The sequence below is a fragment of the Heloderma suspectum genome, chromosome 2, assembly GCF_057233095.1.
Source record: "Heloderma suspectum isolate Gila_16-S chromosome 2, 16-S_ref, whole genome shotgun sequence".
NCBI classification, from domain to species: domain Eukaryota; kingdom Metazoa; phylum Chordata; class Lepidosauria; order Squamata; family Helodermatidae; genus Heloderma; species Heloderma suspectum.
In genome coordinates this window covers 128145863-128170162 of record NC_139459.1, presented here as the reverse complement: position 1 = coordinate 128170162, position 24300 = coordinate 128145863, and the positions used below count along the sequence as shown (strand labels likewise).

The following is a 24300-nucleotide window of genomic DNA, read 5'->3' as shown; positions in this document are numbered from 1 at the left end:
GTTTTGTTTGGTCTCAAAAATGGTTCAGTCAATATACGGTCTCCTCAATGATTTTAATGTTAAGTTAGACAATCTTTTGTCCTTTCAGAAAGTGGTAAACTTGATAATTTTCTATTTGATTCTACTCCAGGGAAGGTGCTACTCCAAGAGAAGGTTAAGGGCAAGCAGAATCTCATTGCCACTCAAATTAGTGGCAACTTAGAGACAGGTGTTCTTTCTGGGACCAAGTACCCAGTGCAAGCCAGGGGTCAGCCCCTAGGAGTTCCTTAGTTCACTCACAAGAGTACAAGGAAGGTTCCTTGGGACACTACAGTTCCTTGGAAAAGGTCTGCTTCCAGTTGGTGCTCAAAACCCTGTCAGATTAGTTTGTCAATTTTGCCAATTAATAGATATCCTCCTCCTTGGATTGTAAAATCAAAAGCAACATACTTTTGCACTCTCTTTTAAAATGCAACCTGAAGTATATTGATTTACTGAGTGTTAAGGCCCTCTACAGTCCATCTTTTTTTTTTTAAAAAAAGATGCTTGTTTACCTTTGCTAGAGAGGTTGCTGAAGGAGAGCGGGGTAGTCCCTACCTGAGTATTTTGCAACACCGTTCAACTCCCTCTGCTGAACTCTTTCAGTAAGCAGGCTTTAGATTCAAACATAACTGTTATAACAAGTTAGAAGATACCACTCATGATCTAATTAGCTGGGATGAATCTGAAAGTTTAGCTTTATCAATAGGGCACTTTGAGTATTTTTCAGAAGAAAGGTTGATTGATTCCTTTGCTGCTTTCCCTGGAACTGAGCAAACATCGATCGTAGATAGGCTGGGGACTTTGAGAAGCACTCTTTTGAGTATAAGAAGCTCTAGATCTTTCTCTTCAGCTACAGTAGCAGCAAATCCTCATTCAAGTGATGGTCTAGTTCAGTTCTTGTTAAATCAATCTCAAACAGTTGATTCTCCTGTTGCTCCTAGGTACACTGATCTTAATTATTTTTATTTGTTACATTTCTTAATTGCCCATCTGGCTGGTCACCCAGCCACTCTGGGCGATGTACAATAATAGAAACAGTTTAAAACAATAACATTCTAAATTAAAAACATCATATTTCTAAAAATACTCTAACCCACCCCAAACGCCTGCCTGAACAACCACATCTTTAATGCATGGCAGAAGCTCATTAAAGAGGGGGCATGGCAGAGTTCCCTAGGGAGGGAGTTCCACAGAGTGGGGGCTACCACAGAGAAGGCCCTCTCCCTCGTCCTCACCAGTGTAGCTGTCCTGGCTGATGGGACAGAGAGAAGGCTATCCGAGGCTGATCTTGTTGAGCAGCCTGTCTGGTGTTGCTGGAGGCGCTCCTTGAGGTAGGCTGGGCCGGAACCGTATAGGGTTTTAAAGGTCAAAACCAACACCTTGAATTTGGCCCGGAAATGAACTGGTAACCCGTGCAGCTCCTTCAGCACTGGAGTGATGTGATCTCGTCGGCGGCTGCCTTTAATCAGGCGAGCCGCCGCGTTCTGTACCAGCTGCAGCTTCCAAACCATCTTCAAGGGTAACCCCATGTAGAAAGCATTACAGTAGTCTAGACGAGAGGTGACCAGAGCATGTAAATTTCAGTCGCCCAAAGAAGATAACTTTAAGCTGTTTTCTCTTGATTATACACTAGCAAAAGAATGGACAGCCTGATGTTTTTTGGAATCTTTTGAGCACAGCATAGAATTACCATGTAAAAGCCCTAGTGTTTTTGTGTGTTTTTTTGGCCCTGGCACAAACTTTACTTTCTGGTAGTGGGTACATATATAGTAATGAAAATATAGATACAATTACACCAGCCTGACAATTACATATACTTTCTTGGAATATCATGGGCTGGGGAAACAAGTTTTATGATGAAGATTTTGCAATTCATCTACCAAAATTTAAGATTCTTTGTTTACAGGAAACGTGGGCTCATGAAACTAATTTACCATCCCTTCAGGGATTTCATTCATTTTCTGTTCTGGCTGTAAAAACTAGTGTAAAAGGTTGTGGTAGTGGTGGTCTCACTATATTTATTTCAGTTGATTTATTTGTAAGCTGACACACGACCATTGAATAGCATTTCTCAGCAATACATGCAGGTCCTTGTTTTTTTTCCCCATCTACCTTTCCAGAGATTTAGGTCCTAACAGCATTTGGAACAGCTTATCTGAAACCCCTCCCTGACCCTTCTGGAGTTCCAGTATCCCAATATAAGATTTCTGTTATGTAGGGATTTTAATGCAAGAATTGGGGTTGGCCTGTTTAAACAAGTTGATGGCACCAACTATGGAGGACGCTCCCAACATTTACTTACAGATAGAGTTTCCCAGGATAAAACTATAAGTCAGGCTCAAGGTTCCTAGATGTCTTATTTTTGCATAACCTACAATGCTTGCATGGGACCTGTTATGATAAGTCTTTGGGCACCCATACCTAGTTGATGAATAGGGGTGCCAGTACAATAGATTATATGGCAGTTTCTGTCAACATCCTGCCTGACGTATACAGTTTTGAGGTTGACAACAGGGTTGAAAATGATCACTTCCCTTTGTTGCTTAACAATTGATCTCCTATATCCCCCTCATTCCTCCCAAAACTTGGAGTTCATTTCAGGGAACGGAGAATATGCTGGTCAATCAACCTCGGGTTCTCTATTTCTCAGACCTTGGAAAGCATTACTTTTAAATTGCCTCACCAAGGAATCCTGGACTCTGATTCAGATACTTTACATGCTTATCAAACCATTATCCAAAATCTGAGACCTAAGTTGGTTTGTAATAAACACTTCAATCCTAATAGATTAGTAACCAACGGATGGTTTGACCAAGAATGCAGAGTTGCCAGGAAAATATTAATGAATCACTCTCTCCAGGCATTTAGGAATAAAGTGATTATCTCTCCAGACTACTTAATGTCTCTGAGGTCATTTTACAAGGCACTTCTAAAACAAAAAAAGGAGATATATGCTAAATTGTAATGGCAACAGCTAGGCCTGGCTGTAACAGAAAAGAAGGAGTCCCAGTTTTGGGATATTGTTTCCTTCGGTATGGGTGCGGTTAGACCTTTAATAGTTGGGCAAATATTAGCAAATGAATGGAGTACTTATTTCAGTACACTTTATGAATATGCTCTTGTGGGAACTAACTCTCCCACTGCTGCTGAAGCCACTAATTTACCTCATTGGCCCCCTGTTACTATAATTGAGATAAGGAATTGTATTGCATCCCTAACTCTGGGCAAGGCCCCAGGAGAAAATATGATGCCCCCAGAAATATACAAGTATTTTCTTGATTGGTGGGCTCCAGTATTAGCCAAAGTGTTTACTCAAATCAACAGTACGAGTATATTCTCAGTCTGCTGGAAACAGAGTATTGTTGTCCCAATATACAGGAAGGGTGATAAGCAGGATCCTAATAATTATCTACCAATACGTCTTTTGGACATTGTCTCTAAGCTATACTATAAAATGTTATTATAGAAGCTGGAGGATTGGGAGTCTTCTGCTGGTATTATCTATTTGGGCCAGTTTCAGGAAAGGCCAAAGTCCTATTGATCACTGCCTGACTCTTTATTTTTTAGCCCAGCAAGGCATTTCAGGACCTACTAAACATCTTCACGTCACCTTTGTCAACTTAGCTGTGGCCTTTGACTCAACTGATAGTGAAAAATTGTGGCATAAATTGGGCAACACTAATATTGATAAACACCTCTTACTTTTGATTAAGGAATTCTATTCCAATACAACTGCCAGAGTAAGAGTGGGGATCTCTGGTTCATTAACGGAACCCATCCCCATCAGCAAGGGTGGTGTCTTAAACGAAGGTGTCTTTTGGCTTCACTGCTTTTAAATTTATATTTGAATGATATAGTTTTAGAATTATCTGGGCCAGAATTTTTTCCTCCTGCAATTGGGTCAAAAAAAGTTTCTATTCTCCTATATGCTCTGACTTGGATTCCTGCATTGAGCAGGGGGTTGGACTCGATGGCCTTGTAGGCCCCTTCCAACCCTACTATTCTATGATTCTATGATTCTATATGCTGATGATATGATTTTATTATCACTCACTCATGTAGGTTTAAGTAGGCTGCTGTCTAAGCTTAGTGAATATTGCACTAAAGAAAGGTTAAATATTAATTACGCTAAAACAAAGGTGATGGTGTTTGGAAAGAGACATTCCCACTTCTGATGGCACATTGATGGCCATCAGATTGATCAGTGCCAGGAATTTAAATATCTTGGCATTCATTTTATAGAAAATCTTTCCTGGAAAGCTCACACAGAAGCAACTAAAGTAACAGCCATAAGAACTATTGGAGTCATACTCAAATTCTATCATACTGCAGGAGGAGATTTAGTTGACCCAGCTCTAAAAAAAATTCAGAGTAAGGTAATTGCCCAAATTTTATGTGAGGCTGCAGTTTGGGGTTGGGACGACTCTCTAACGGTTAAATTGGAAGCCCTTCAAAACAGATTTCTCAGAAAACGTTTAATTTTGCCTCCTTGCACTCCCACTGCCTTGGTTCAGGCAGAGGCTGGTCTCTCCTCCATTACAGCTCATATCCACTGTGCCTTGATTAATTACTGGAGAACTCTAAAAGAATCTTCTATGTGGATTTTGCCTAAATTATGTTATGAACAGCTCTAAATAGTAAATTCTGGAGTTCAAGTTACTATAATTTACAACAATCCTATTTCACCTCAGTTGATGCATTTTCTGCTCTGAATTCAAAAGAGGGACTTCATAAATGTATCTTTGGTCACAGCGTTTCCCTGGACATATAGGCTATTAATAATTCAAAATTGTCAAAATGGTACAGGTTTTACAAATATGACCACCAAAGAGCCACCTGTTTGACAAAGCTTACTTTCCCCAAACTTAGGCAAGCTTTCATGGCTCTCTGTTTTCAAACTATGCCAACAGCTATGATTGACGACAGATATTTTCAAATTCCTCTGGCTCAACATTTATGTATTTGTGATGCTCCAGAGACTGAAGATCTGCTACATTATTTGCTGTCCTGCCCAGTATACTCTGAATCAAGGTCAAAATTTCTGGGTTTTATTTTGTCTTACCTGTACTGTCTGTAACACTGTTCCAGAGAAGATTTTCTAACTTTTGTCTGATATGGATCACACCATAATACACAAGGTCTCTCTCTTTGCTTTGGCAGCATCGAAAATTCATGCAAAATTCATTTCTGACAATGCAGTTGTTTTGGGGATGGGGATGTTAGAGAATTCCATGATGGATCTTGGTGAGGCCGAATGCCAGTGCATTTGGCCCCCCGAAATCCATCGCAGAATGGCCTGCCACCCCCCGCCCCCTGCGGATCCCCCCTGGGATGAGACTTATGTGGGGCGGATGTTTTGGACAGCAGCGGCTCCAGCGACGGCTTCAGCGGTGGCGGCAATGGCGGCTGGTCTTCCGACCAGCTGCCACCACCGCCATTTGCAGTCTGTGTTTTTTTCTCTTTTTTTTAGCTATGTAAAGACTTACGTAGCCTATCACGTCTAGGTAAAAAACAACAACAATGCATACGCAAATGGCGGCAGCTACAGCTGCCACCATTTGCGTTCCTTATTTTTTGCTGTCTTAGTCTACATAAATATTTACATAGACTAAGACGGCGAAAAATAAGGAACGCAAATGGCGGCGGCCATAGCCGCCGCCATTTGCGTACGCTTTTTTTTTATTATTTTGACCTGATGTTGTATCTGCTGTATATGTTTTAGCTGTTAATTTGCTTTGTATATGTGAACTAGCTGATATACCCGGCATTGCCTGGGATGTAATTTTGTCATAGGTACTATTTGTTAGAAACACATTAAAGTAGGTTTACACTTCTTGGAAAGGCCCCATAAGAAAGGTGAAAAGTTGAATCCACCAGATTTGATTTAAAAAGCACAACAATTATAATGAGCAGATTGAATTAAAAAACACTACTAAAAATGCAAGAGACTGAATCTGTAAGCACTACTACAATATAATCCACACTGAATCTCATACCACTATTAAAATGTTCAACAGAGGCTTCCTTGCTGGATATTGCAGGAACAGGGGAGAGAACCTAAATGCTCTCCACAGTCAGAAAAGAAACCATGGGTAAAGGGGGAGGGAACAAACAGCAGCCAGCCAATCCAAGGTGAAGGAAGTCAGAGTGAATGGGAGAGAGACCTATAGAATGAAAGATGGCCAATAGGATGACTGGTAGCTGAAATCAGAAACCTGGCCTGTACCATGATTGAGAGGGTGTACTTGTTAGTAAGGGAAAATATAAACTAAATAATAGTGTAACCCAGTGACTCCTGTCATACACTCTGGCAAGTGAGAATGTGAAGTAAAAGGGGCAGCAACTGTAGGGCCCAAATGACAGGCTCAGTGGCACCTGCGTTGTGGGGGGCCCCAGGGCAGTTCCCCCTTATGCCCTGCCTTACAGACAGCCCTGCAGCCAGCTTCAAACACACAAACCCACACACAATGTTTGTGTTTTATATATATAGAAGAAGATTGCCTATGGCCCACTACTAAATAAATGGAATGGAGACCTGTAATATAATACATGGTATTGGGGGCGGAATGTATTCCCACAAAGGGTTATTATTTTATTTGTTTAAAAAATGAATTAAAATCTGTAACAGTAAAAGTAGTATGAATAAAATCTATAACTGAAACTGTATTAGATCATCCATAGAGGCTCACGCTAATGAAACACCGCCATATCATGTGGGTAGATGTTATGTTCTTCTTTGGAAGTTGCATACAAAGTAATTCTTTTTTAAAAAAATGGCATTTCATGGGGTGGTTTGAAAACAGGAATCTGGACAAGGTTCATGAGAGAGGGATAAGTGCACAAGAATTGTAAGTATTCTCTCATTAATGGCTTTTAGGTCTCAGTGGTAATTTTGCAGGGTTGTATTTTCTTTGTCTTTGCTTCTCATTAGCTTAACAAGTTGGTGAGCTGTTTTGTTTCTTGTTCCTGTCTGAGTCTTTCAGGAATTAATTAACTTGTCAGCCATGGTCTGGAGAATCTTGGGTTAGGATTCAACCATTTTTCTAAAATCAGTGCCGTCCCTCTGCATGTGATGATAATTGGATTCCATTTGCTGTTTTCTCCATGTGGAGGCCCTAAGCATCAGAGCACTAAAACCCATAAAACAAGGATAATAATGACAGATGGCTTAATCAGGGTAATGGTGAAATAACCTTTAGTTGTATTGTCAGTTTTGGTATTTGGGCGATTGACAAGATGCTGATACATGTCTACTCAGAAATAAGCCTCATCGAGTTAAGTGGGACTTAGTCCTAATTGCCTCATATAGAATTGCAGCCAAATTATATTAGAAACAGGACTCACTTCGCTATATGTAAATTTTTAAACAATACTCTGTGTCAGTTTGGGGTCAGGCCTGGTTTATGGTGGCCATACATTCCTGACCAGGTGTTGGGAGTCGGTTATTACACCAGACTGAGATCTGCCGTTGTAGTGTCTTACTATTCGTATCAAGAGCAAACCCACCAATCATGTGCAAATGTCATGAATATTTCATAAATATTTACGTAGGCTTAATGTCATAAATGTCATAAACATCATAAATATTTATGTAGGCTAAAACAGTGAATCAAAAAGGGATGCAAATAGCACCCACTATGCTATTTCCATTCCCCTTTATTTTCACCGTAATAGTCTACGTAAATATTTACGTAGACTAAGACGGTGAAAAATAAGGAATGCAAATGAATTTGCCAGAATTTTGGGGGGGAGGGATGGGGCGTCTCCCCCCTGGCCAGAATTTTGGGGGGGAGGGATGGGGCGCCTCCCCCCCGGCCAGAATTTTGGGGGGGAGGGACGGGGCACCTCCCCCCCGGCCAGAATTTCAGGGGGAGGGATGGAGCGCCTCCCCCCCACTGCAAAGCAAGCTTCAGGATCAGGTAAGGGACTTTCGTCCATCCCTACCCAACACTACTTGAAGCTTTCTGTGGTAGTGATCTCTTCCTGTCTTGCTTCCCTGAAAAACCTAACATGACCTGACCACTTCTAAAGATCTGACCCATAGCAATACCTTGCAACCAAGGCTAAGGCATGAAGTACTTCCTCCATTCAGACAAATGTTTGCTCCCTGCTGAGGGAATTTTTAATATATCCAGCCTATGTATAACTTACAAGATTGGGGAAGTCAACTTAGTCCTATTCAGCACAACGCAGTTAATAATAAGAAACGTCAGGGGTCTTCACCTATTTTTTTTTTTTAATCAATTTGGAATCTCCATTCATTTTGAAAATCCACCAAATTGGTTTGACCATTTATCCATATATAGGTTTCTACCCTTCCTGGAAGATAGAGAGACATGCTAGACATTTTTTGAGCACCTTGTTAAAAACTGTAGGGCTGTTTTTGTGAGAAATCAGATGGGATTGCATGTTTTTCACACTATTATACTTTTCCAGAGGGATGTTTATTGTTGATTTGGGTGGGAAAGCAAAAAGTGGCCACAAATACTTAAAAAATAATTCAGCAGTTCTTTCATAAGTGAATGAGCTTCCAAGATGTCTTTGCCTCTCCCCCCACCCCCGCCAGTTGGGAAAAGAAAATGCATTTTGATGGAGTTGTAAACAAAAAGGTTATCACAGCGATGAGATGTTAATAATTAGGACTTTACATTCAAAGCCTCCTACTGCAAAGAACTGTTACTGGTGGCTATGTGAATCTGTGAAGCATCTGCTGATGTTTAACTGCCCAGTGATGGGTAACAAGTTGTAGAAAGAAATGTTGCCTAATTAAATGTGAAGTTTATCTATAACCTTTGAAGACATTATTGAATTGCTCAAACACAGAACTACATTGCAATGAAAGGGATGATTAATCTTGTTCCTCCTATTACCAACTTTAATTAGAAAAACAAACAGGTGGTCTTTAGATTGAAATCTACCAGCAGTATAAGCTTAAAACCACGTCTTTTTCATATTTGCATTAGGGAATTTGAAAACGTAAGGGTTTCATGTTGATTAAGGAAGCATCACTTATGGACCTTAGCAGTGTGCCCTTAGGAAGAAAAACAAAATCTTAAAACAGTGTATACTTTGTTATCCTTGCCTCCCCCAATGTTGACATTTAGACTGTTAGAGAGCAATCCTATGGCTGCCAGAAAGTGTCTAAATGGCATTAGGATTTTTCGGTTTCTGGAAACAGCTCTGCCTGCCCCTTCTCCCACTGCTTTGTTGACAGCATGGTAGGGATGTCAGAGAATTCCACCACGGATCTCGGTGAGCGGCCCCCCGAAATCCGTGGCGGAACGAAGCCCCCCAACCCCCACCCTGCAAAATGGGCCCAGAATGGAGCACCTACCTGCTGCCGTCTGTGCTGACTTGCGAATGGCGTCTGCATCTGCGGCCACCATTCTCTTCTTCCATATAGCCGTGATAGGCTACGTAAATACTTACGTAGCCTATCACGGCTAATGCAGGGATGCCATTTGCATCCCTGCGGAAGCCGTGATAGGCTACGTAAGTATTTACATAGCCTATCACGGCTTAACTAAGGGAACGCAAATGGCGGCCGTCGTAGCTGCTGCCATTTGCATTCGCTGTTGTTGTTGTTGTTTTTCCATGATAGGCTACATAAATATTTACGTAGCCTATCATGGCCAAATACAGGGACGCAAATGGTGGTGGCTATGGCAGCCGCCATTTCAGTCCCTGCAGGCTGCCCAGCAGCCGGATGTCTGGCTGTGGGCAGCCCCGGCCTGCGGCTCTGCAGAATCTCCGCGGAGCGGAGCCGGCCGGAGAGAATTTTGGGGGAAGGGATGGAGCGCCTCCCCCCACCGCGAATGTCACCCTTCGAAAAGGTAAGTGACTTTCGTACATCCCTACAGCATGGTCCTTCCCCATCTGCACACTTGTAACTGCAGTGCAGAGGGGGCAAAAAGAGGGTGTTCCTTGGGGCAGCAAGGGGAGGACACTGCAGAAGCATCATTACAACGCTTCCTATGTGCCATACGGCATCCCCTCCTTCCTGTTCTGACATCCCAAGCTAAAAAGCCAGCACCCATTGATAGCATTCTTGCCTTCAATCTTATACACACTTACCTGAGAGTAACTCTCACTGAAACCAATTGAACTTACTTTTGAGTAGACATGCACAGACTTGAGCTGTAAACTAGTTAACCATCCCCAAGGCTTCTCAGAGATCCCACTGCACACAGCAATGCTTGCTTTCTGAGTAAACACATCGGCTGTAAGCACACTGAGTAAGCACACTGGGTCCCTGGGAGGATGAGGGAGTCTCCTTTTTCAGCCAAGCAGGAGAAAGCCTTGAAAGTTAGGAATTCACTTGCTATTTAAAGTGCCCTTTCCCCCTCCCTGAATAAATCCATCATGCAGAGCTTGGCATGGTCATGTTTAAAAGGTTTTTTAAGGAGTTGCATTAGATAAGGCACTAATGCTTGGGTGGGGAAGGCTGTTTCCATCACCTCCAAATCAGAAAGAAACCTCGAAGGCAATTTGCTTTCAATGAGATTTCCCTCCCTCCTTGATAGGCATAGCGGAGAATTCTGTCACGGACTCCAATGAGGCCGGATTCTAAGAATCTGGCCCCCCAGAGTCGGCGGCGGAACAAAAGACTCACCTCCGCCACCCGGGGGAATCCATGCTAGCCGGATCCTACCTGCTGCCATCTGTCCGCTGCCATCCACTGCCATCTGCTGCTGCCTGTCTTCGAACACAAATGGCATCTGGCATAGCGGATGCCATTTGCGTCCCTGCCTTTTGCTGTGATAGGCTATGTAAAGATTTACGTAGCCTATCACGGCAAAGAGCGGGGACACAAATAGCATCTGCTACACCATTTGCGTCCCTGCCTTTTGCCCTGATAGGCTACGTACATCTTTACATAGCCTATTATCAGGAGCGCCCTAGCTGCCTCTTAAAGTCCCCTCCAGTAGCCACAAGATGCAGACAAAAGGGATTCTTTCCAAGGCTTTATTCCTTTACAGCTTAATGACTCTTTCAGATGCTAATTGCCATTGACTAAGTAAGGAACTGCGAAGGGTATCTTAGCAGAGTAACCTAAGCTCCATATATGCATTTGGTCCCTGTTTGGAGGAGAAGGGCGGGAAAGCTCTGAAACCTAAGGGCTGGGAGGGGATCCTCCCCCCTTACCCATGGGGCATCGGGTCACAGCCATTGCCCTAGCGCCAAGCAGGCTGAGCGCCTCCTATTGGTGTCCTCCACCTCGCATCTCTCTTTGCGCCAACGCCTTGCATCTAGCAACAACCGATCTCCTGCTCTTTCGCTGCCATGGTTACTATCTCAGGAATGCGAGTGGGGGGGGCTCTCCCAGCAGCTGCACCTCTGAGAGATGAGTAGACTCCTCTCGCATGGGTTGTAGCTCTTCCTCAGAATCAGAGCTGCTTTGGGGCTCTATGGGCTCAGTTCCAACCCTGACATTTATCACAGCAAAGAGCAGGGACGCAAATAGCATCCGCTATGCCATTTGTGTCCCTGCTCTTTGCCGTGATAAGCTACGTAAATCTTTGTGTAGCCTATCACAGCAAAAGGCTGGGACACAAATGGCATCTGCTACACCAGACACTATTTGCGTCCACAGACCGGCTGCGGCTCAAAGTTAGGGATGGCGGAGAATTTCTCCACGAATCTCCGGGAGGCCGAATGCCAACACATTCGGCCCCCCGAAATTGGTGGGAAAATTCCCCTCCACCCCCCGCCACCCCCCCGGGATGGGACTTACCTCTGTTGAATATCCCTCTCGGCGGCGGATCCCAGCGGCGTTTCTGCGGCGTTTCGGCAGTGGTGGGGGCGGCATCTGGTCTTCCAACCAGCTGCCGCCGCCGCCATTTCCCCGTAAAGTAAAAAAACAAAAACAAAAACGTGATAGGCTACGTAACGATTTACGTAGCCTATCATGGCTAGATTTTCAAAGTCAGCCGTGATAGGCTACGTAAATCTTTACGTAGCCTATCACGGCTGATTTTGGAAAAAAAAAAAGCATGTATGCAAATGGCGGCGCCCATGGGCCGCCATTTATCTACGTAAAGATTTACGTAGACTACGACGAAAATAAAGGCAACACGAATAGCGTTGCCCTTATTTTCACCGTAGTCTACATAAATCTTTACGTAGACTACTCGTGCCCAAATAAGGAACCTATTTGCATACGTGCTTTTTTTTTTTTTTCAAAGTCATCCGTGATAGGCTACGTAAATCTTTACATAGCCTATCACGGCTGACTTTGAAAATCTAGCCGTGATAGGCTACATAAATCGTTACGTAGCCTATCACATTTTTTTTTTTACTTTACTTTTTTATTCCGTGGCTGGGGAGATGGGGCGCTCCCTCCCGGCCTGAATTTCGGTGGCGAAGGATGGGGCGCCTCCCCCCCAGCCTGAATTTCGGCTGGGAGGGATGAGGCGCCTCCCCCCCCAAGAAACGGAGCGCCTCCCCCGCACCACGAAGCAAGCCGCAGGACCAGGTAAGGGAGTTTCGTCCATCCTTACTCAAAGTCTGGCAGTGGCTAGAGCTGGCCAGTGGCTCTGTGGACTCACCACAGAGTGGAGCCAGCTGGGGAGGATTCCGGGGGGAGGACCAGATCACCTCCCCCCCCATGGGCAGACAAGGGTGAGTACAATCCGTACACCTCTACTCCTTGAAAAGACGCAGACAAAGGCAAACTCAGCTCCTGGATTTATGAATGGTGGACCTAAAAACATGGGCTGGATTAAATACACTCCCAAAAGCCCTATGGACAACAGAACAAAAGATGCCTGAGCCTGACACGAAACAAAGATGGAGCAGATTTAACAAAATCCTTACTCAGGATAACGGAGTGCCTATGATCTGAGGTGCTACTGTGAATGGAGAAGTTTATATGAAACTTGTAAAACCATTTGCTGAGAAGTACAGGTGTGCACCAACCACATGATGTGGTTGGACCCTGGTTCTGTGATTGGACCCTGGTTCTGTGATTGGACCCTGGTTCTGTGACTTAGAAAACAGCCCCATTTAGCTTGGACTGATTCAGACGCTCCCCACTTCAACTCTGATTCTCAGTTTGGAAATCCAAATCTTCATGTTATATATGTAATGGAGATTTGGATTTCCCTTGGTTTGGAGAAAAAAATCTTGGAGAAATACACGCACACACACACACTCCCCTCAAAGTATGCATTTCTGAACATATGTTCAGCGTAAGGCTAAGCAGTGTAAGACTGTGAAGACTATGCAAGACAATATGCAGTCTAGAAATTGAGCCAGTATTTTCTTTTTGCACGTATCATTTTCCTAAAATTCCAGAAACCTCTTTTGATGCACCCGCACTTCATGTCTAACCACCTTCACTTAGTGGATTTTTTTTTTTTTACAACAGATTTGATCATAGCTGTTGACAAATATAAAAAGGTGTCCCCAGCCAGTCGTGTCCGACTCTAGGGTGCGGTGCTCATCCCCGTTTCTAAGCCGAAGAGCCAGCGCTGTCCGAAGACGCTTCCGTGGTCATGTGGTCGGCATGACTGAACACCGAGGTGCACGGAACGCTGCTACCTTTCCCGCCGAGGCGGTACCTATTTATCTACTTGCAATTTCTTGCTTTCGAACTGCTAGGTTGGCAGGAGTTGATGAATATAGTTAGTAAGAAACCCAATGAAAAATGGAATATAGAGTTGGACCCCTGTGGCTATAACGTCTCCTCCCCCCTCCCATTTATATTGTTCTATTCATTCCTTTCTTTTTATTCAGACCTAGAAGCTTGATGGAATGACAGCAATGTGTGTTAAAGGTAAAGGTGTCCCCAACCAGTCGTGTCCGACTCTAGGGTGCGGTGCTCATCCCCGTTTCTAAGCCGAAGAGCCAGCGCTGTCCGAAGACGCTTCCGTGGTCATGTGGCCGGCATGACTGAACACCGAGGTGCACGGAACGCTGTTACCTTTCCCGCCGAGGCGGTACCTATTTATCTACTTGCAATTTCTTGCTTTCGAACTGCTAGGTTGGCAGGAGCTGGGACTGAAGACGGGAGCTCACTCCATCACGCAGCACTCGGGTCTCGAACTGCTGACCTGCCGACCTTCCAGTCTGCAGTTCAGCGTCTTAACCACTAAGCCACCGCGGCCCATAATGTGTGTTAGAAAGCCTAATATAAACTTCCAGAATGTTCCACATGGCAGTTACTCATCTGTCAGCCAGACAGCCAAATGTTAATGTGACATCTGTTGTAGCTAATTCCAATAACCGTCAAGTACCTTTCTGCATGCAAACTATTTAGCATGGTTGAGGAGTGAAATCCACAGGCCCATTACACCAATGTCTGTAGCACCAATGAAATAAATGGGGATGTCAATGAGTTTTGCCTGGGCCACATGTTGTCATGGAATAAAATCACATGGGGCAGGATGTTTGAGCTCTCAAGTACTTAAATAAACCAATGGCAACATCTGACATGCCCTGTACATAAACTTCTCTCTGTAGGTCTTCTACCACCAGTCAACAACCTGATCGCTTTCAGCCGTAACAATGTAGTCAGCCTCTCAGTGGCACTGTACACGGAGGCGGGTTAGTTTTTCAATGTGTGTAGGTTAATTCAATCACATCTGCTGTTCTGTAGGTTAATTCAGTCACATTTGATTTGGCAGGTGCATGCAGGCACCTTTAGTTGGGGTTAAGGATTGCTGAGCATCCTGAGGACCTTTACACTAACAGGCTATACCTGAGGCTTCCCACTCAGGGCTGTGAGACCCAGTGGAGAGAGATACAGATCACCGTGGAGGCTAACTCACCTCACCCACTAGAAACGTTGTGGCCCCAGGAGGGGGTGACATGGGAAGGTCTCCCTATACCTGCATGGGTGTGGTTCTGAGAGGTGGTGATCACACAGATACTGGTCAATAGGGCTAGGATGGCTTGCCTGATGCACTTACAGGCTAGTTGCCTTTATAGATTAGAAACCCACACTTGTCCCCCTTTGCAGATCTTCTTAATAAATGTGGAGGAACCATATAGTATATCTGTGTTTCATCTCATCTGTTTATCCCCCCCGCCCTTCACTTGCAATGGACTAGGGGTGCCATGGGAGTCTGAGAGGGTGCTGGAGTCTAGCAGACTCCCCCTGCTTGGCCTCCTGGACCCCACTCACCAAGCATTATGTTAGTGCATGGATCTTCTAGTATAACATCAGCAGTGTTAGCTGGTGCGATGGGTTTCCTGGGGAATCCCGTCGCACCCGCTAACACCATTGGCATTGCTAAAGGTCCCGTATGCTAGTGCAACATAATTTACCAGCTGGATACTGCCCCATGATAAACAAAAGGCCACTGTTAAAGCGGCAAATCATTTTGGAGCAAATCCATCAGTACAGAGGTTTATAATAATCATACTTTTTTTATTGGCAAGTTTTCCACTAATGTGATTAAGGCAGGTAGTTATTCCACAATGGAGAAGGGATATGGACATCCTTACATAAGTATCTTCAATAGTTATGCTGTAAAATTGTTGCATGCCTGACAACAGTCAAAGTACGTTTATCAAAATTCACTGTATAATTGTTGATGTGTAGAGGTAGAATTACACCAATTCTTCCTTATTTTAAAATGGCCTTGCCCATGTGGAAGAGTGCTTGCCTCCACAATTCTGCATTTTAACTGCAAAGTCTGCAGCAAACCTAAGGGTGAAATCCAGTGACATTTCTCCAGTGATGGAACTGCTTCTGTCAGAGGAACTGGGAGGGGACAATTCCTCCCCCCCCCCATGCACATGGGGGAGAAATTTGTTTTCACACCTTTGAAACACTATGTGAACTGTAACTCATTTATTCTTCAAAAGTCACACTTTTCCAAATTTCACAATGGAGTTCTCTAGTCAAAAATGAATATATTGGGGGGAATAACTTCAAAAATGCATTATTGTAGGAAAATGGCTTGAGAAAATGTGTATATTAGGCAAAAACACATGCAAATTGCATGTATTAGGAGAAGAGTGCCCCCAAACGCTTATGAATTTTCATGCACATTTTAAAGGAAAAAAAGATTCTCAAAGTTGGGAATAAGCCAAACTTAAGACTGAAGAAATTCTCAAAGTTTGTGAAGAACCAAATTTAAGACTGGAAAACAATGAGAAACTGAAAATGACAGATTTGTCCGTCTCTACCTGCAGGTCCCCACGCACCCTCAAAATCTGCATGGGGGACTACAGGGGAGAGGAAAGAGGGCAAAAGTCCTGTTATGAAAGTTTGTCACTCAATTCTGTGCTAGGAGTCAATGTGTTTGAACTGTACTTTTTAAAAAATTGAGTAATAAATAAAATAATAAAACAAGTGGGACCAGGCTGCAATGAAATATTGCAGTATGGAGTGTTGCTGTTCATGATTCACGTCACTCTATTCTATTTCCCTTCATCTCTGGCTTTGTTATTTTCTCCACCTTTCCACAAAGTCAGCCTTCTGTGGCTGTGCTCTGTTATCACTGGGGAAGGTTTCCCCTCCTCCTCCTCCTCAGGTTTCTCCCCCACCCCCATTTCTTTTTTTGTACTTGAGGTTATCCCAAGCCTGTTAATACCTCCCTCTATTGCCTGGGTGACACCATTTTGGCTACATGAACAGCACTCAAATCATGAACATTGGAAACAGAGGAAATTATGTTTTAGAAATTATGGTTCTGAAAGCCCTCAATGCACGTAATCCAATCTGTTGTATGTTAGCCAGTCTCTATCCACCGTGATGTGACAAATTAAAAGGCACAAGTAATGTTGCATTCTCAAATTCATCTGCAAAGGGCCTTTCACCCACTCTTAAGACATCAGTAGAAATGCAAGTTGTTCAGTTAATTAGCTATATATCATCTTAGCATATTTTTAATGTCAATGCTTATTTGCATGCAAAAGCAGTTTTAACCCATATAGAAATTGGAAGAGTAGAGCATCATTTGGACCATTTGCATTTCATATCCAGAAATGTAATTGCCAGTCGGCAGGGTATAGAAAGTTGAACACATTTGAAAGCCTTGTTCAAGTAAGTGGCAATCAACCTGCTGGCCTGCATTTCTGGATGTTGCCTCTTCAAAAAGCACTGGTCATTTGAAGGAACATGCTAAACCCCAATAGATGCAGGATTTTGTATGTGCCTTTTTTATTGTCTGACAGTGTGAGTACCTTCACTCACGGAACTGAAGGTTCACAGTCAGCATGAGCAGCACTTTCTCTGCTGGAACAGGCTGTGATGGGTTATAAGTCTTCAGCAGAAAAAACAGATCACAAGTCTTGTTCATGCAGTAATTACATATCAGGGGAAGGGGGAAGGGCCACAGGAAAAGGTATGGTCCTCTCAGGAACCCATATTGGGAGCCCCAGAGGGCTGAATTTGGCCCAGGGGACTGAGGTTCTCCATTCCTGAAGTAATTTATCAACTCAGGGCAGTCCTAGGGATGTTAGAGAAATCCACAGTGGAACAAAAAGTGTTCAGGTTTTTTTTTTTTTTTATGAATTTGACCTGCAGATTCTGCAGTGGACCAGCTTTTCCCCGGTCAGGTGGATTCCGTGGACTTGCGGACCATTTTTTTCTAATTTTCCAGAATTTTGTATATGTAGAAATAGAAAAATAAGAGAAAAGAAGGGCTGAATATGTGCAATTCCCCCATAGGCTAAAGCATGCAAGTACATATTTGGGGGGGATTTTTCACAAGCTGAAATGTACACAAGCGTGAATTTTAGGGATGTAAGGACTCACCCTAGTTCAGATTCTCCAGGCACTCAGCGAAGCAGCGCCCCTGCTCACATCCCCCTGGACCTGCGCTCAGGCCACCCACAAGTTTGGTGAGTTCCCTGGGCTCACCGCGATCCTGTTCGGTGAGCACCGCCATTTTTGCGCCTTTGATTTCTGAGTAAAACAGGAAGTTAAAAAAATGTGCATATTCAAATATGCACAGTTTGGAGCTGGGAAAGCTAAATAAGTGTAATATTAGAAGGATTATACCTCTAATATTGCACTTATTTAGCTTTCCCAGCTCCAAACTGTGTATATTTGAATATGTACATTTTTAAAACTTCCTGTTTTATGGAGAAATCAAAAGTGCAAAAAATGGCGGCACTCACTGAACGGGATCACAGTGAATACTGGGGAGTGCGAGCAGGCATGAGTGGGGGGCAAACAAGGACAGTGTCTCGGCAGGTGCAGTTCGGGGGTTGCAGGTGGGGGTTGCCCGATGAATTCCCGAACCCGGTCAGGCACCCGCAACATCCCTAGCAAATTTGCACAAGTCTGGAAACTCAAAAAAATCCAGTTCCGTCAATGAGCAGACAGCATAATGAAAGGCACCTGACAATCTGCAAAACACAGACAAAACAAAACAAAACCATACATCTGTAGTTGCACCCTTGTTGGATAGAATCTGCTGAGCAGGGCTGTTACAGCAGGGCAGGAGGAGGATGGAGACATTCCTCCTTTATACATTCCACCACCATCCTCCAACAGGCCTTTGAGCCCATCTATAGGAGGTGCACTGGCAGGGCTTGGGCCAGAGTTGAGGAGGCCATAGGGTTTCTCATAGGGCTGTCTGCAGATGGCTTCTTGAAATTCTCCACCTTATTTGTGGGCAGGGAAATTTGGGAGATAATTTCACCAGGGAAATCTCAACAGTTTTTCACAGGCAGGGCTCCACATTGGCAGAGCTTGTAGCCTAGCTTCTTTCTTTTTTGGTAAGGGTTTAGGGGGTCTTCGTGCTGCAACAGCATCAACTTTCTTGGCAGTCTGGCCCCCAATTTGCATCCACTGCAATGCAGGTGGGGGCAGTGTTGTGTCCAGCTCCAGGAATGAGGTGGACTTAGTGCTCTGACAAAGTCTGTCCTCCAATTTCCTGCAAGTTTTCATCCCTCATGAAAGGGGCTTCCATTGTTCTGCCTCATTCTCAGGGAAGTGTATAATTTATGTTGAATTTCTTTTGGTGGTGTTTTTGAGTGGACCTAATCATGGCTAGCCTCCCAGGCTGCCTGCACTTCCTGATCTGAAAAGCCCCATGGGAGGTATTACCTCATGGGGCCTTAAACTGGGCTTTAGTTGAAGTGTAGGAAGCTGAGGAAGCCACAGGCTGCCAGAGATAGGGGTGTACGAAACCCCGCTTACCTGGCTCTGTCGGGTTCTGCAGGTGGGGGGAGGTGATCCGTTCCTCCCCCCCCTCCAGAATCCTGCCTGGCTGGCTCCGCTCCACAGCCAGGCTGCACAGCCACTGGCCGGGCCAACCCGCAGTGGGGCCTCCAGCCGCTACCGAGCTGCTGCAGATGCAAATGGTGTCCTGTGTAGGGGACGCCATTTGCGTCCCTACGCCGGCCCATGATAGGATACGTAAATATTTACATAGCCTATCATGGCTAAAGCAGGGACACAAATGGCGGCTGCAGACGTGGCTGCTATTCGAGGATCACCAGATTGGCCAACAAAGGTAGGCTCCGTTCCAGGCCCATTTCGCAGGGTGGGGGGTGGGGGGCTTCATTCCACCATGGATTTCCGGGGGCCAAATGCTCTGGCATTTGGCCTCACTGAGATCTGTGGTGGAATGCTCTGCCATGCCTAGCCAGAGAGATGATTGTACAATGAAGAACAGGACCCTTTGCTCACTCCTCGTCCACCTCCTAAGTGAGAAAAGCCCAAGAAACCCAAACCCAACCCATGAGAATTTCCCCAAAATTTCTTCACTGTTGAATTTCTTTTCGAAATCAGTTTCTGTTAGGGATGGGGGAGAATTTCTCCCCGAAACTTCGGGGGGGCGAGTGCCAACGCATTCGGCCCCTTGAAATCGGCGGTGAAATTCTCCGCCACCCCCCCGCCACCCCCCCGGGATGGGACTTACCTTTCACGAATGTCCCTCCCGGCGGCGGGTCCCGGCGGCGGTTCGTCGGGTCCTCATCAGGGGCGGGGGCGGCAGCCGGTCTTTCAACCCGCTGCCGCTGCCGCCATTACAAGGAAAGTAAAAAAAACAACCCACCCCCGTGATAGGCTATGTAACGATTAACATGGCCTATCACGGCTAGATTTGCAAAGTCAGCCGTGATAGGCTACGTTAATTGTCACATAGCCTATCACGGGTGACTTTGAAAAAAAAAAAAAGCGCGTACGCAAATGGTGGCCCCCATAGGGAGCCGCCATTTGCGTGCCTTATTTGGTCCCTGTAGTCTACGTAAAGATTTACGTAGACTACGGTGAAAATAAGGGCAACGCTATTAATAAGGGCAACGCATCAACGCTATACGTGACGATTAACGTAGCCTATCACAGCTGACTTTGCAAATCTAGCCGTGATAGGCTACATTAATCATTACGTAGCTTATCATGGGGGTGTTGTTGTTGTTTTTCGCAGCCGGGTAGATGGGGCGCTTCTACCCGGCCTGACTTTCGCCGGCGAGGGATGGGGCGCCTCCCGCCCGGCCTGAATTTCGGCCGGGCGAGGCGGGAAGCCTCAACCCCCTCGCATGAACTTCAGAGGGAGAAGCGAAGCGCCTCCCCCCCACCGCGAAAAAAGCTGCGGGATAAGGTAAGTCCCTTTCATACATCCCTAGTTTCTGTTCTATCAGATTGAATGAGAATGGTTGAAAAAATGTGGGAGAAATTTTTGGCACAGCACAAGTTTCTCATATCCCAGCTCTCCTCTCCCCTTCCCACCTACTGGAACATACCATTTCCCCTCCCCCTGAGGCTGTATTTGAGACCTTGGGAAGCAGCCATTACAGTTCTTTCTGCAGTGGCTGCATGGTGTGGTAGATGGGATCCTAGCAGTGTCTATGGCCTTGGAGGGGAGGCTCTGAAGAATACCACAGTCCCTGGGACGCTTGCTCAGGACCCAAAGATTGCTCCCTAAAGTTCTAATTGGAACTTTTTCAGTGTCATTTCAGTGGTTTCAGGGATAGATGAAAGGGGGGAGTTGAAAACTGACAACAGCCATCAGGGGGCAGGATAAATTTTTACAAATTTCAGGGGGAAGGGACTTGGGTTTCAAAGTGTTGGCAGCAAAAACTTATCTCCTCTCTTTTCTTTTTAAAAATGATTTCTTGTTTTGCATAGGGATGTGCGAAAGTCACTTACCTTTTCAAAGGGGTGATTTGCGGTGGGGGGGAGGCACGCCGCACCTTCCCCCGAAATCCTAACTAGGCCGGCTCCACTCCGCAGCAACTCTGCAGAGCTGCTGGCCATGTGCATTCGCAGGCGTGCGGAGCCTGCAGACGCAAATGGTGGCAGCTACAGTGGCTGCCATTTGCGTTCCTGTTTTTTTGCCGTGATAGGCAAAAAAGATAAAAAGTTCTTGCTTTCGGTTTAGAAGAAAAGGATGCCAGGCAGGCAGCAGTGGATCCAACACTATTTTATTGAAACGTTTTGCAAAATGGGTGCAGAGCAGTCTGGACCCCGAGACACGTGTGCAAAAGCCTTTTATACCATATCACTTCTATTGTTCTTGCCAGTAACCAATGAAACAGTCAGTACATCAGCTTACCAAGTTAATAGCCAATAAACAGTCAGTATCAGCCTACCAAGCCGTTAGTCATGAGCGCATCATTATGGTTCTCCTTTTTGCTCCGCCCACATTTTTCCCGCCACTCGGGCTCCTACGTAACTGAGGCGCCAATGGTTATGGAGTCTCTTTTTCTAACAATTCCCTCCTTTAAGTCTTTACTCACGTCTTAAAGGGTTTAAAATGGAGCCTCTTTATTGGTACAATAAAGCAAGAACATCTGTTTTGACAGAGCGGTTTCTATCAATCGCTAGGATAAGCCTCTAACACAGGGGATAATGCAGCAACCAAATAATACCAGAACTCCTACTACCACTACAAGCGAGATAAGGATTGAGGCTGCTAGGTGCTTCCATTTTCCAAACCACTTTTCTAGCCAGGCAGTCAGGGGGTTGTTAATCCCTGAATTCTCGGCTAACTCCTCAGATAAGGTGGTGAGACCTTGTAATGCTTTTGTTACTGTGCCGTCTGGGGCAGTGTTGTTAGGGATGAAGGTGCAGCACCGCCCACCTAACATAACGCATACCCCTCCTTTTTCTGCTAACATCATATCAAGAACACGCAGATTTTCCCAGGCCATTTGGCTAGTGGCATCTAGCTGCTCAGCCAATCCTTTTACAGCATCATGGGTATAATTTATAAATCTTTGTTGATTATAATAAATGTAATTGATCCAATCTACATTGTTGTTAATGGTCGCCCACCAAAACAGGGTAGACTCAAATCCTGCAGCGATTTGATTTCTCCCTTTGAACTCATCTGGCACTCCCCTTGGCATCCCTATAGAGTCAATGTATATTCGATTATCAAAAGGGGTTACCGACCGTTTCTGTCGGGGTTGGCTAGTCTCCCTTGTTGGATGAAATGCAATTGAAAAGGGGACTGCCAACTGGACCAGTCCACAAACTCCTGACCAATTGAAGGGCAATACTTCATACAACTCTAGACCCCTGCAATACCACCAGAGATCAGCCCGTGGGATTGGGAGGGAATCATTTTTAAAGCTAGTGGAATTAACACATCTCCATTTGTTTGTCAGGTTCCCTACAGGCTCCCCTCCCCCTATAAGATTTCGGTATATACATCCAGTATGGTTTCTTTGTTGCACAAAAGCTACAGGAGGTATAACACGATTTTCTAATTTGAGGGGAGGGTATAACTTATTGAGAGTCTGGCACTCCTCCTCTCCCCATGCGTTAGGGTGCTGGAACAAACGGATCACACAGGTGAGGAGGGAGGGAGTGTCCCATCCCAGAGGAAAAGGCAGTACCCTTGCTACCGATCTTCCTGCAGCACAAATAAAACAGTCAGACTTATTTAAGGACTTGGTGGTGTACTTTACCCATTCTAGCCACACATTATCAGTTTCTTCTGTTATTGGCACCCCTAATCTGGCTTTCCAGGGGCGCTTCTCTATCTCTGGGATCTTTATTAAGGGGGCAGACGTGGGGCTGCAGGGGTCAGCTTGGCTTGCTGTACAACTTGCTTAATGGTCTGATGGACCCGCGGCGGGCTCCATCGATCTAATCCCCACTGCCCTCCCTTTGTGAGGCAAACTTTGGCCCCTAGTGGTAGTTGGCTTTTCCGAGTACCAGTATAATAGGTGTAGGGTTTGGTTAATTGTATCTCAAAAACCTTCTTTCCTAAGCAAGTGATAGACTTCATGGATTTGTAGTATTCTGTCCCTAGAGAAGTTCTGAAGACTGTGTTTCCCCCTTCTTGGCAACAAGATTGTTTTGATCCCATTACTCCATAGGTAAGCAATGTTAGGATCCACAGCCACTTCATTTTAGCAAGAGTAGCTATTCTATCAAGCCCGATTAAGTCGGATCTTGGCCTTTCCTAGGTGCTGGGATTTATAGACAAGAGGCGATTGTGGCTCCTGGATGGCTTCTTTGCCTGTGTCCCTGGCAGCTTCCTGGGGGGTGCCAGGGAGCAGAGGACCATTGCCTGTGTCCTCCTGTTCTCTCTGGGTGACAGGAGGAGGCAGGGGTCATCTAAATGGCTTCAACTGGCTGCAGTGTGTCCACTTGCTAGAACCTACAAGTTTTATGCATGAATGGCTGGTTGGTCCCACTAGGTAGGGTCCTTCCCACCCTTCCTTTAAAGCTTCTTTATTCCACTTTTTCAGCAGTACTTCATATCCCGGTTGGAAGAGATGAATGGGAGCATCTAGTGGCAATCTCTGGAATGGGACAGAGTAGGCTCGTAGCTGTGAAAGAACAGACTGTAGAGAAATCAACTGGCCCCTTAACATCTGATCTCCCATTTCCCATTTGACCTCCTCCCTCCTTCCGCAGTGTACCCAAGGCGGGAATCCAAACATTAGTTCAAAGGGGGACAGCTTTATGTCTTTTCTTGGCATTTTTCGAAGCTTTGTCAAAGCTATTGGCAGAGCCTCAACCCAAGTGAGTCTTACCCCTTGCTGGAGCTTGGTTAGAGTCTCCTTAAGACTCCGATTGGTTCTTTCAACTTGCCCACTCGCATGGTGTCTCCCCACAGAGCTCGTGTCAATGCTTGCGTAACAGCTGAAGTGAAATGTGAGCCCTGGTCGGATTCTATAACTTCAGGCAAGGAGAACCTGGGCACCACCTCCTGTAACAATTTAGCAACTACAGTTTTTGCTTGACAGTTCCTGCATGGGAACGCTTCTACCCACCCTGTCATTTGACACACTATTACAAGCAAATACCTGTAACCCCTACACGGTGGCATTTCAGCAAAATCAATCTGTACCCTCTGGAAGGAATAGTATGCCCATGGTCGCCCTCCTTTTGGTGGAGGGGGGGACTCTGGGGGA

At 45.1% G+C, this 24300-nt stretch overlaps 1 pseudogene; it reads left to right on the top strand.

Annotated features, from left to right (window-relative positions):
• Nucleotides 1-1852: 1852 nt before the first annotated feature.
• Nucleotides 1853-4792, top strand: LOC146352730 (uncharacterized; annotated as a pseudogene).
• Nucleotides 4793-24300: the final 19508 nt, after the last annotated feature.